This window comes from Heliangelus exortis, chromosome 1, assembly GCF_036169615.1.
Source record: "Heliangelus exortis chromosome 1, bHelExo1.hap1, whole genome shotgun sequence".
Lineage (NCBI taxonomy): Eukaryota > Metazoa > Chordata > Aves > Apodiformes > Trochilidae > Heliangelus > Heliangelus exortis.
Genome location: NC_092422.1, coordinates 45,550,006 through 45,561,020, shown reverse-complemented (window position 1 = coordinate 45,561,020; position 11,015 = coordinate 45,550,006).

The window sequence follows — 11,015 nt, the reverse complement described above, 5'->3', positions numbered from 1 at the left end:
CTTTTAATATAAAACCAATTTCCTGATGGCTGTGGATTTTTTAGCCTTCCTCTTCTGGCTTGTAAAACTGATTGTTTATTCTATGCATATGTGTTAAAATAATGCATTCCTGATGAAATCTGGTGCAAATAAATGTTCAGTTCTTCAACTTCAAAGATGAATGACTTTTGGACTTCCGAGAGAATTGGTTCAAGACATATTTATAGGAGGCATTGCAATAGGTACATGTAGACCTACAATATAGCAGGTCCTTAACCTCCAATAAATTTTTTTTAATGGTGTCCAAATAGGTATTTTTCATGTATAAATACCCCTTGCAATTAAAAGTAAATTTTATCTTTCCACATAGATCTGAGAATCAGTACTGAATACAGAAGTTTACAGCCCCATCCTATATTTCATTGGCTCCAACGCTTGCAAAAAAATCAGATAATGGCTATGTTTACTCCTCTGTCTGATGAAATACTTTTATCACTATGACTTGTAGGTCATTTGACATAGTTTATCTGAGAGAAACAGAATAAATTTTGTTAGTTTTGGGTTTTCACAAATTTTGTTTCAAATTTGTATAATTGTCTGATGGAATGTCCAGCTGCCAATTAATGCTGACTTTGCTGCAGATCTGGTATTGCACATTTTTGCACAAGTAGTCCCGTAGTAATTTATATAGCTTTATGATAAAAATAAACATGATACACTGAACAACATTTTCTTTGAATTTCTGTTTCTCTAAGATTTTTTTGCTGTTCATTTCATAGACATATATATTTTGTATTCACAGAAGCTTTGGAAACTTGATGATGTAATCAAAACTATTAACAAAATATTGCAAGATAAATAACAGAAAAAAAAGTCAAATTTTAGAATCTTTTAGCATACCCTAATTATTTTTCCTGTTGAAAAAAAATATTTAATTGGTAAAGATACATGGAAAATTGTGAAAATATAGCAGAAATGGAAAAAAAGAAATTTAAAAGAGCGTCGAAGTAACTAATTTTGAGAGAGATTTCTTTCTACTTCTAATTTTTTTTTTTTTTTTGCAAGCAAAATGAAAGCTGGGACTGGTCAGGTTGTGTTTGTATTCGTTAAGAAGCCATAAGCCATTACCTTTGCTTTAACAAAAATTAATAATAAAAAATCAAATCACAGAACTGCCTCTTAAAAAAAAATAAAAGAAAAAGAAGAAAAATGACTGAAAATATAGGATGAAAAATATCTATATCAGGACAGTTCAAAGATAATTGAAGACAATATAAGTTGTTCTGCTTCACTCAACAAAGCTTTTGGTCGGACCAAAAGTTAATGGTTAATCAAATTTTCAGGATTAATCAGGCTAGTTAATAAGTATTCACATAACATTGCTAAATTAGTAAAAAGACTTGAGAATGTGAAGCTTCCTATTCTCATGTTGCTCCTGAAAACAGAGGAAGTATATAAAAATTTCAAAGAAGAAAAATTACAATAAAGAATTAAACCATCTTTGAATTAATATTACAGGTTATCATTACAGCTAAAAGCAAAATTAAGAAACAGATAATGCAGTAATAATGGATTGCACATAACCACTAGATTTCAACACTATTACTTATGTGAAATAGAATCATAGAATCGTAGAAAGTTAATGAATCTGAAAATTCTAATACTGAAAGATATACATATATATGCACACAAAGAAAGAGGCATAGAAAGATGTATATGTATGCATGGATGTATGTGCAGCGTATGGATTTTGTTGTTTTGTTAAGCTAGGAAATCATAACAATCTTAGAAACTGAAATATTTCCCTTACACCTTTTTTATCTAGTTAATTACCAGAAAGATCTAGGACTTGAACACAACTAGTTGCAGGGTGAAAAATAAGAAATATTTACATTCCTTTACCACTAACAAAACAAGTTTTAAGGAAATAAAGGAGTGAAGTGATTTATAAGAAGATCTGATGATCATGTTTACAGTATTTTTAGAGTGTGAATTTTATTTTGATATTTTTTTCAGAAATACTAAATAAAATAAGGCTATAGTATGGTTCATATTCTGTGGGTCATATCATCATGAAACTAATGCACAGTGACATTATGCCACCTGAGATATTCAACCAACAAAGACCCCTGTCTCTCAGCTTCAGTGTCATTTTTATCTACAATTTAGTCTTTTTTTTTTTTTCTCGATGTTAGAAATTGAAACATCTGAAAAGCCCCTGTAGTTACAACTGAAACAGTGAAGAGCTACTGCATTTAGTGGTCAAGAAAGATGATCTAAGGTCAACAGATTGTTCTTTGGGTGAAGATACAGTTCAACAAGTATTGGGGGAGTGAGAAGGATTTGATAATACAGTGTCAAGATTTTATTTTATTTTTGTATATTTTCTGTCTCGGATACTATAGAACAAGATATTTCATTATGACTTAGCCTGAGAATCACAATTTTCTGATTATGTAAAGATATTTTGTTCTAATTCATAATACATAAAAAGGCAAAATTTCTTTAGAGAAGGTAACAATTTCTGGGTGTCAATTTTAGTTCATCAAAATAACTCACTGTCTGCTATGACCTGCTACAAGGGCAGTATTTCCCTTCTGAAAGACCTTGCTCAGAGCTAAATAAGATGTGAAATGTTAAAATAACAGTTCTAGAAGACTTGATAGATACTCTCCTTCCAAAATCTGCCCTAAACTACTTTGGTAACTAAGAACAGGAGACTGTTATTAGAGTAAAGTGTTGTTCCTTAGAATGTGAATCTCAGAGTTATTATTATTATTTCTGTTACTATTATTGATGCAGGACAAAAGAACATAAAGTAGTGCAATAACATCCTTTTTTAATAATTCTTTATTTCAAGTAATCAAAACAAGGCACCCATTTACTGTGTAGACTGATAGTCAAGGAGGGAAGTTGTGTGAGAGAGATGAATAATGCATGTCAGCACTCACTTCTAGAATGATTTGAATTTAGTACAGCAAACAAAATTAAAACAGAAATTCACAGCAGGGATTCTGAACTTGAGAATAGCCTTCTTTGCTTCACTAGGGAAACATTTCTTATGAGGATGTAGAGCTGGAAGATGTAAAACACTGGCTGTATAATTAGGAGTTCGCAGATCTGTGCTCAGCATCAACAATGTTTCATAGTATAGAACAGGCCATATATTAACAGTGTTTATGTAAAGAGGTTCTAATTGTCTGCACAAAACAAAAACAAGACCATAAGGTTTACATAATTTTATTTTAGTGAGGGTTTTTACATATACTCACTTGGAAGCAGAGTGGTTTGCTTTGTTTCATTTCTAACTTTGTATTTATTCACAAGAAAAAATAACGTTGGGAGACTGCATTAAATGCACAACACAAAACATGCCATATTTATACTCTATCAAGTCTTCTTTCTCGAATTAAATGTTTTTTCTTGGAGAGACTGGTATTCAAGCTTACAAGAATTATTATTTAATAAACAGATAATTCTTTAAAATGTGTGTATTCATTTGTGTTCACTTCTTTTTACACAGCAGACAACATATAGTTTATTCCCACTGCTGTTATCTGTGTTTTTCAGTGTATTGATACTTAGGTCACTTTATAATAACCACTGTTATAATTTAGCTCCCTAAAGACTAGTCTAAACATATCTAACAACCCTTAAAAAAACAGCACATTTAATTAGTATCTTACTAACAGCTATACAGGGAAGGTGAGTAGGTATAAATGGTTGCCTTATTTTGTTTCCAGGAAATGCATGAAATGGCAAGGAGAATTATGTTTTGAAAAAACATGAAATCTTACACTATGTTGTGTTTTGTTGCTGAAACAGAAAACTACGTAAAAAAAAAAAAAAAAAAGAAACAATTATATTTCTTATCATGATCTACAAATAATGGACATTCTCAGTGGAATTAAAAATAGTAACTAAAACATGGAAGAATTTCTGTGTCCAAACAAGCTTTCAGCTAGCATATATCAAAACAGTTCAGATGTTACCAGATATTTGATGAAGCTGAACACTTGCAAGGCTTCCTTTAAGATAAAGTAAATTCTCATTATCTACTCATGATACAAAATGGGATCTCCTGTATCTTGTCCTTTTGGGGCTAAAGATCTATGAGCTACATAGGGGGCTACAGATCTACATTTGGGGCTACAGATCTATGCATCTGTTCCTCTCTAGCACTGTTCAGCTGCCAGTCACAGAATCATATAACGTCTGGTTGGAAGGAACCTCAAGGATCATCTGGTCAAGCCCTTTGAATTCAATGATTAATTATTCTCCTGTAACTCATGAACACGTAACAGATACATTATTTTCCCACAGCTTTTCCACTTTGTGGTCAATAAGAACTGAACAGAAAGAAGCTTGAAATTCCTTCTGAAATAAAAAAGATTTTGTGTCTACCCTTTACTCATATATTTATTAGTAGTATTAATAACAATTTTATGAAATTTGTCTACTAAGAAAGGCATGAAGCATAAATTACAGTGTGGCTTCTTTGACTTAATGAGCAAAAACATTTGTAAAGTCCGATATCTGCCATGCAAAAAACTATATACAGTATGAGTATGTAAGAAGAAAAGACACAGAAGTGTGAAAGGATTATAGAAGCTTTAAGTTTTGCTAGAATAAGTGTGTGAAGAATACGCAGAATTAAAGTTGTATTTTGACTGTTTCAAGCTTATTAAATATGATTATGCAAAATGAAGGTAATCCAAATGCAGAAAAGTCAATCTTTCAAAGTCAAATAATAGCATAGACCTTGATATTAAAATTTATGGAAATTAAGATTGAAAGGTAGGATTTAGAGCAAGAAATCTGATCAAGAATTCTTAAATAAGGGTCAGTGGGAAATGAAGAGGAAGCTTGGAAATAATTGGACTGTTCCCACAAAACCAAAGGCCAGAAGCTGCAGAATCAAATGCAACACTCAAAATCTAGTTTTCAATAATCCAGTCCTGAGAACCGTATGGAAAATGTGAAGTATTATTTATATATCCTTTTCTTTTACGTTCTCCAAAAATAAAGTTTTCTCTGCAGTGTCCCTTGAAACAGAACATGCATGTTTATTTCTGTCCTTCAAAATACTCTTGGCAGGACACCAGTCATGTAGCTTTTTCCCCTAAAAAGTGTTTCTCAGTACATATATGTAGATTTCTTTTTTTTTCCTTTGTTCTAGAGTTGTTTGTATATTCCCATATGTACTATAAGCAATTATATTTAGGCTTAAGAGAAATGACAGTTCATTATGATCCATGTGAATGTACAGCTTCGTATGACATTCAGAATGCCCCAAGGGGGAGGCAGTGGGGGAAAAGGTAAGGCAAACCAAATTATTTTATTATTAAAAAGAAAAATATTTTCAGAAACAGAATGTCACATTTTATCATCTCATCCTCAAAAAAAAATAATTAAAAAATTGGGTTAGATTTTCTGATAGATAACTTTGTATAGATGTAATTTACACAGAAGAATACTAGCATCCCTTTTACAGATCTAGCCACAACTACCTAGCACACAACTATCTGCCCCTGTACTCAGAGCTGGTGATGCCACACCTCGAGTCCTGTGTCCAGTTCTGGGCCCCTCAGTTTAGGAAGGAGATTGAGGTCCTGGAGCAGGTCCAGAGAAGAGCAAGGAGGCTGTGAAGGGATCCAGCACAAGTCCTGTGAGGAAGGGCTGAGGGAGCTGGGGGTGTTCAGCCTGGAGAAGAGGAGGCTCAGGGGAGACCTCATCACTCCCTACAACTCCCTGAAAGGAGGTTGTAGCCAGGTGGGGGTTGGTCTCTTTTCCCAGGCAACTCTCAGCAAGACAAGAGGGCACGGTCTCAAGTTGTGCCAAGGGAGGTTTAGGTTGGACATTAGAAAGAATTTCTTTACAGAGAGGGTGATCAGACATTGGAATGGGCTGCCCTGGGAAGTAGTGGATTCTCCATCCCTGGAGATATTTAAAAAGAGACTGGATGTGGCACTCAGTGCCATGGTCTGGTAACTGCAGCGGTAGTGGATCAAGGGTTGGACTTGATGATCTCTGAGGTCCCTTCCAACCCAGCCAATTCTATGATTCTTTGATTCTATGATACTGCAGATACCTGATTGAACATATTTAATCACTTTATGTAACACACATAAAAAAAACCCCCTCAGTTATGTCTTTAAGAAATCTGTCAAAGCTATTTTAGGATCTATATTCGTAAATATATACATGTGTACACATCTTATGTATATATATATATATATATAATGCATGTTATAAAAATATACATGCATGATTATTAGTACAAAATACTTTTTTAATGTATTTTATCTATATTAAACTGTAAATTTACTTATACATTACAAAACCTATGTCCAAAATAGCTCTTAAAATCTCTTAAAAACATTTTGTATGTTTCCATGTTGGAATAAATTTTATTTTATTCTTATTCTTTCATTAGTTTCTTTGAAAAGTCATATGACTATTACTACACAAGTCTTGAATCAGTTAATGCTGGTGCTAGAAGAGAACTACAGCCAAAAATTTCCTCTTTCAAGTTTTCAGGACAGTTCTGTTCTTTAAAATGAAATCTCCCATGAACAAACACAGTCATCTGTCACACCATGAGCACATCTTCTTTGACATCCAAAGCTTATTTAAATGGACTCTTTTCCAAATGTCTCTCACCCATACTCCACACTTCTTTTTTGTGTTGGCTTTTTTTTTGTTTGATTTTTGGTTTTTTTGCAGGCCATTCACTTGAAAGGATGGAGGACAAAGTGAAATGAAGTTACAACATATGAAGTGCAAGCATTGCACACATGTGTAACCATCTGTAGGCCAAGCTTTGATGTCCCTGTTTGGAAAAACAGAGGCTTTTTATCCTTATTTCCCCGAATACTGGGGAGAAAACCACTGCTTTCAAGCTAGTTCTGGCAGCAAATCATCTTGTCCAAAACAACCACAGAGCAACTGATTTAACATGTGCCAGGGAGAACTTAAAAGGGACAAGTATAGTTTCAACAAAAATTTTGTAGTGGGTGATCATTTTGAAAATACTGATGCACTCTTTTTCAAATATACTTTTATCATGGTAATGCCACTTTATCATGAAGGTAGATACTTATTTTCAGTATGGGATACCTGATGCCTGCTTTGGCAGCACAAATCCAGAAGGAAAAGCAAGAATTAAAGTACCTCTTTATATGTGTACTTACTGATTGAAAATGAATAACGTTTATCCCTAGTAAGATTTTGTTGCTGAGTTTTTTGTTGCTGTTTGTTTGTTTTGTTTTCTATTTGTTTGTGGTTTTGTATTTTGTTGTTTGGTTTTTTTCAAAATCATTAGCAGAGTTTTAACCATTAGCAGATAATGAAAAATATGGTGCATGAAATGAAAGTTATAAATGAAGGTAAAAAATGAAGTAAAATATCCTTCCAAGTGGTTTTCTTCTCTGAAAGGATGTTGGGTTTTTTCCCCTCTGTGTATACATTCTGAGTGACTGCCATTGAGGGACTACCCTTTCAGATTAGTGAACATCTTTCATTGGGTTCAGCTGCCAGATAAGAATGAGAAATATACTTGAAACATCACCATCTTCTCTTCACACTGAGCCATTTACTAAAGACTTGTCAAAATACCAGTCAATTGCACCAGATATATACTGATTTATTCAGACTTCATCCTGTGCTATTATCAGTTTTCCAGGCTGATGAGGTTAGTTGAAGAAGATATACATTCACAATCATCATTAAGCAGCCAGGTTGTCAAATACTGCAAATAAAAGTGATTATGTTGTATATTTGAATAAAGTTTAGTTGCCAGAAACTTAGGAGGAAAGCAAACAAGGTAAGATTTGGCAGTCCTTTACTCCATTTCTCATTTTCACTCTTCATCTTTTTGGATTGCTTAATTTCTGTCCTGTAATTTGAAAGTGACTGTCCACATCAGGTTTAACAAATATTCCATAGATAAAAATGCATGCCTACAGCTAACAGTCTCACAGCAAAGAAGTAACCCTGGAACAAATCTTGCAAAAGTATAAAAGAACCGTGTTAAATTAGTTCATTTTCTGAAGAAATCTTTGCTCTGTAAGAAAATGAGACACCCCTTAGCTCTTGGTGCTTTAGGCCACTGTTTATTAGTTCAGTGTAAATATCTTTCCTCAGAACACCCAGAACTGTACTCAACTGTCCTCTTTGATCTTCAGTGATTCATGAATTTACACCTCACATGAACTTTTGGGAAATAAGACTTTCTGAATTTTGCAAAGCAAATGTTCTTCATTTATTATGCTCTTTTTTCCCTCAAGATCAGTTTTATTCAGAGCAAAGAGTTAGACTCAAGGGTCTGTCATGATGAAAACTAACCAATATTAAAGTACATCTTTTGTAATCACCACAGTGAGGGAACCACCGTTTTATGCACGTTTTGTCTTACATGAATACTGAAGCCTATATTAAAATTAGATAAATAAAAAAGATGTTAGGCAAATAGGATACATCTAAGACAAGAGTTATGATTAAGGTCACTTTATGCTCCAACATTCTGATTAGAAAAAAACATTAGTAATTAATTAATATTATAAGCTTGCTATTTGCTGCCATCAGTAAGACAGACTCATGGTTAGGGTCAACACATTCAAGTGTAATTTTTCAAAATAACATACAACATATTTTACAAAATATGTTTCCTTCCACATAAGATATGAAATGGGTTTAATTCTTTTTTCATTCCTTTACATAGGAAAGAGGACTCTACTGTTCATGAATTGTTAGCACTGTTCTAAAGCTGACAGCAAATGTACACCCAAATGTACACACAAGGAGAATGACTTGATTCCTGGAAACCCAATGCAGAGTTTGCAACATTTGTGTAGAATTGACATTACTCCTTTCCTTACCATTGCTTGTAGAACAGTAGTATTTCACAAGCTCACAAAATTGTCATGGTTGGAAAAGACCTCTGAGATCACCTCAAACAACCACAAATATTCCCCCATGATAATAATAATAAAAAATAATAATAAAAAATATATATTTATCTAGATCACCATGCCCACTAGATCATGTCCTATAGTGCCTCATCTACAGTCTTTAAATACTCCCAAGGATGGTGATTCCACCAGCTCCCTGAGCAGTCCATTCTACTGCCTAACTACTCTCTCAGTAAAGAAATTCTTCCTAATATATATTCTAAACCTCCCCTGGTGCAACTTCAGGCCATTTCCTGTAGTTCTGTTGTTTTCACTTGAGAGAAGAAGGCAGCACCCACCTCCCTACAACATCCTTTCAGATAGCTGTAGACAGCAATAAGGTCTCCTCTTAGCCTCCTCTTCTCCAAACTAAACATTGACAATTCACTCAGCCTCTCCTCACAGGACTTGTTCTCCAAACCCTTCATCAGCTTGGTTGCCTTTCTTTAAACTTGCTTCAGAACCCCAAGAAAGGTTTTGTAGTGAGTGGCCCAGAACTAAACACAGTATTCAGGGTGCAGCCTCACCAGTGCTAAGTACAGGGGCTGGATCACTTCCCTTCTGTTGGCCACACTGTTCTGATACAGACCAGGATGCTGTTGGCCTTCTTGACCACCTGGGCACACTGCTGACTCGTATTCATCTTGGTGTCTACCAGCACCCCAGGTCCTTTTATCCCTGGAACTTTCCAGCCATTCCTCCCTACTTACCATGTTTTCTTCTTCATAATTGCACCATTTTCTCTGTGAGAAACATCAAAGTGTAAAAAATATGTCCAACAGCAGCTACAAGGTTAATTTTGTAGTTAATTTTTTTAACTGGAATGATTAACTGGAAGAAGCAGGCTGAAAAAGCTCCAGTAGGAGTTACATAGGTTAACAATTATCAGAAAACTTCTTCCTCCCACCACATTTCTGTCCATCGTATATACTTTTCTATTCTGGCCTAATCTCAAGCTCCTTTCATCTGCTTTTGTATGAAATTGATCTACATGTTTGTAACATAATATTCATACTATTCATTTAGACTATATTAATTTGCACACAAGCAAATAAAATACTATATTAGCAGCTAGAAAAAATATATTCCTGCTAATTTCAGATTTCACCATCTTCTTAAGCTAAATTGAACTTCAGTCTAGGAGAGAGGATGAAATCTGTATTTTTGGAGTGGTTTGTTTTGTCACATTATTGTAATGAGTTCTTCTAAACATTTTAAACAAGGGACAGAAGCTTCCAAAACAGATACATGTTTGAAAAGAAGAGCAAGGACACTTCCATACTTGGTTAATAGTCCCCAAAGAAAAAAAAAAAAAGGACAGAAAAAAGTGGAAAAGAGGAAAGCTTTAGCAGCTTCCCAGAAATAAGAATGTCAAAAGGGCTTCAAAGCTGTGTCACATATGCTCTCAATAATAATATACTAATTAATTCCCTTTGTTCTGTTGTCACTCTCAATTGCTCTCAATAGCTCATGGGACTATGCTTTTAGATGAGGCAGATGAAAATAATCAGATCCAAAAAAAAAAACCTTTAAGCACAACATAGGCTTTACATATAGGTGATTGATAGAGTGTTTTCTAATTGATGCACTCAGAAAAGGAAAAAATTCAAGAAAATTTCCTAGCGGGTAATTGTCAAAGCATATTTCACTACTTTAAACCTCTTTTGATAATTTATTTCTTCTAAAATACATGGCTATGGAGAGAAATGTATCTAGACTAACTGATTATTTTTTTGTTACTATTCAGTTTGATTTGATAAAATTGTTTGGTTAAAGTGGGAAGAACCTGCACTTCCAAGAGCCAGTCATTAAATTAATTTCAACTAATTCCACTAGGCATGAGACTTGCCTCAGTTTTGTGCTTCTTTTTCTTTGGAAACTTTTGATTTGTCAAACTCATTTTTAGCTGAACTAAGTGTTAGGTGTCTTTTTAGATACAGTGGTTGAATCAGGAAGTATGTAGGGATTGACCATAAAGTTGTTTCTCAGAAACAGTCAAATGCAGATGACCTCTGATGAGAGGTAACTTTAAACAAAAAGTAACACTGAGGACCTTATTGTTTTTTCTGATGGTGAGATCTGTCT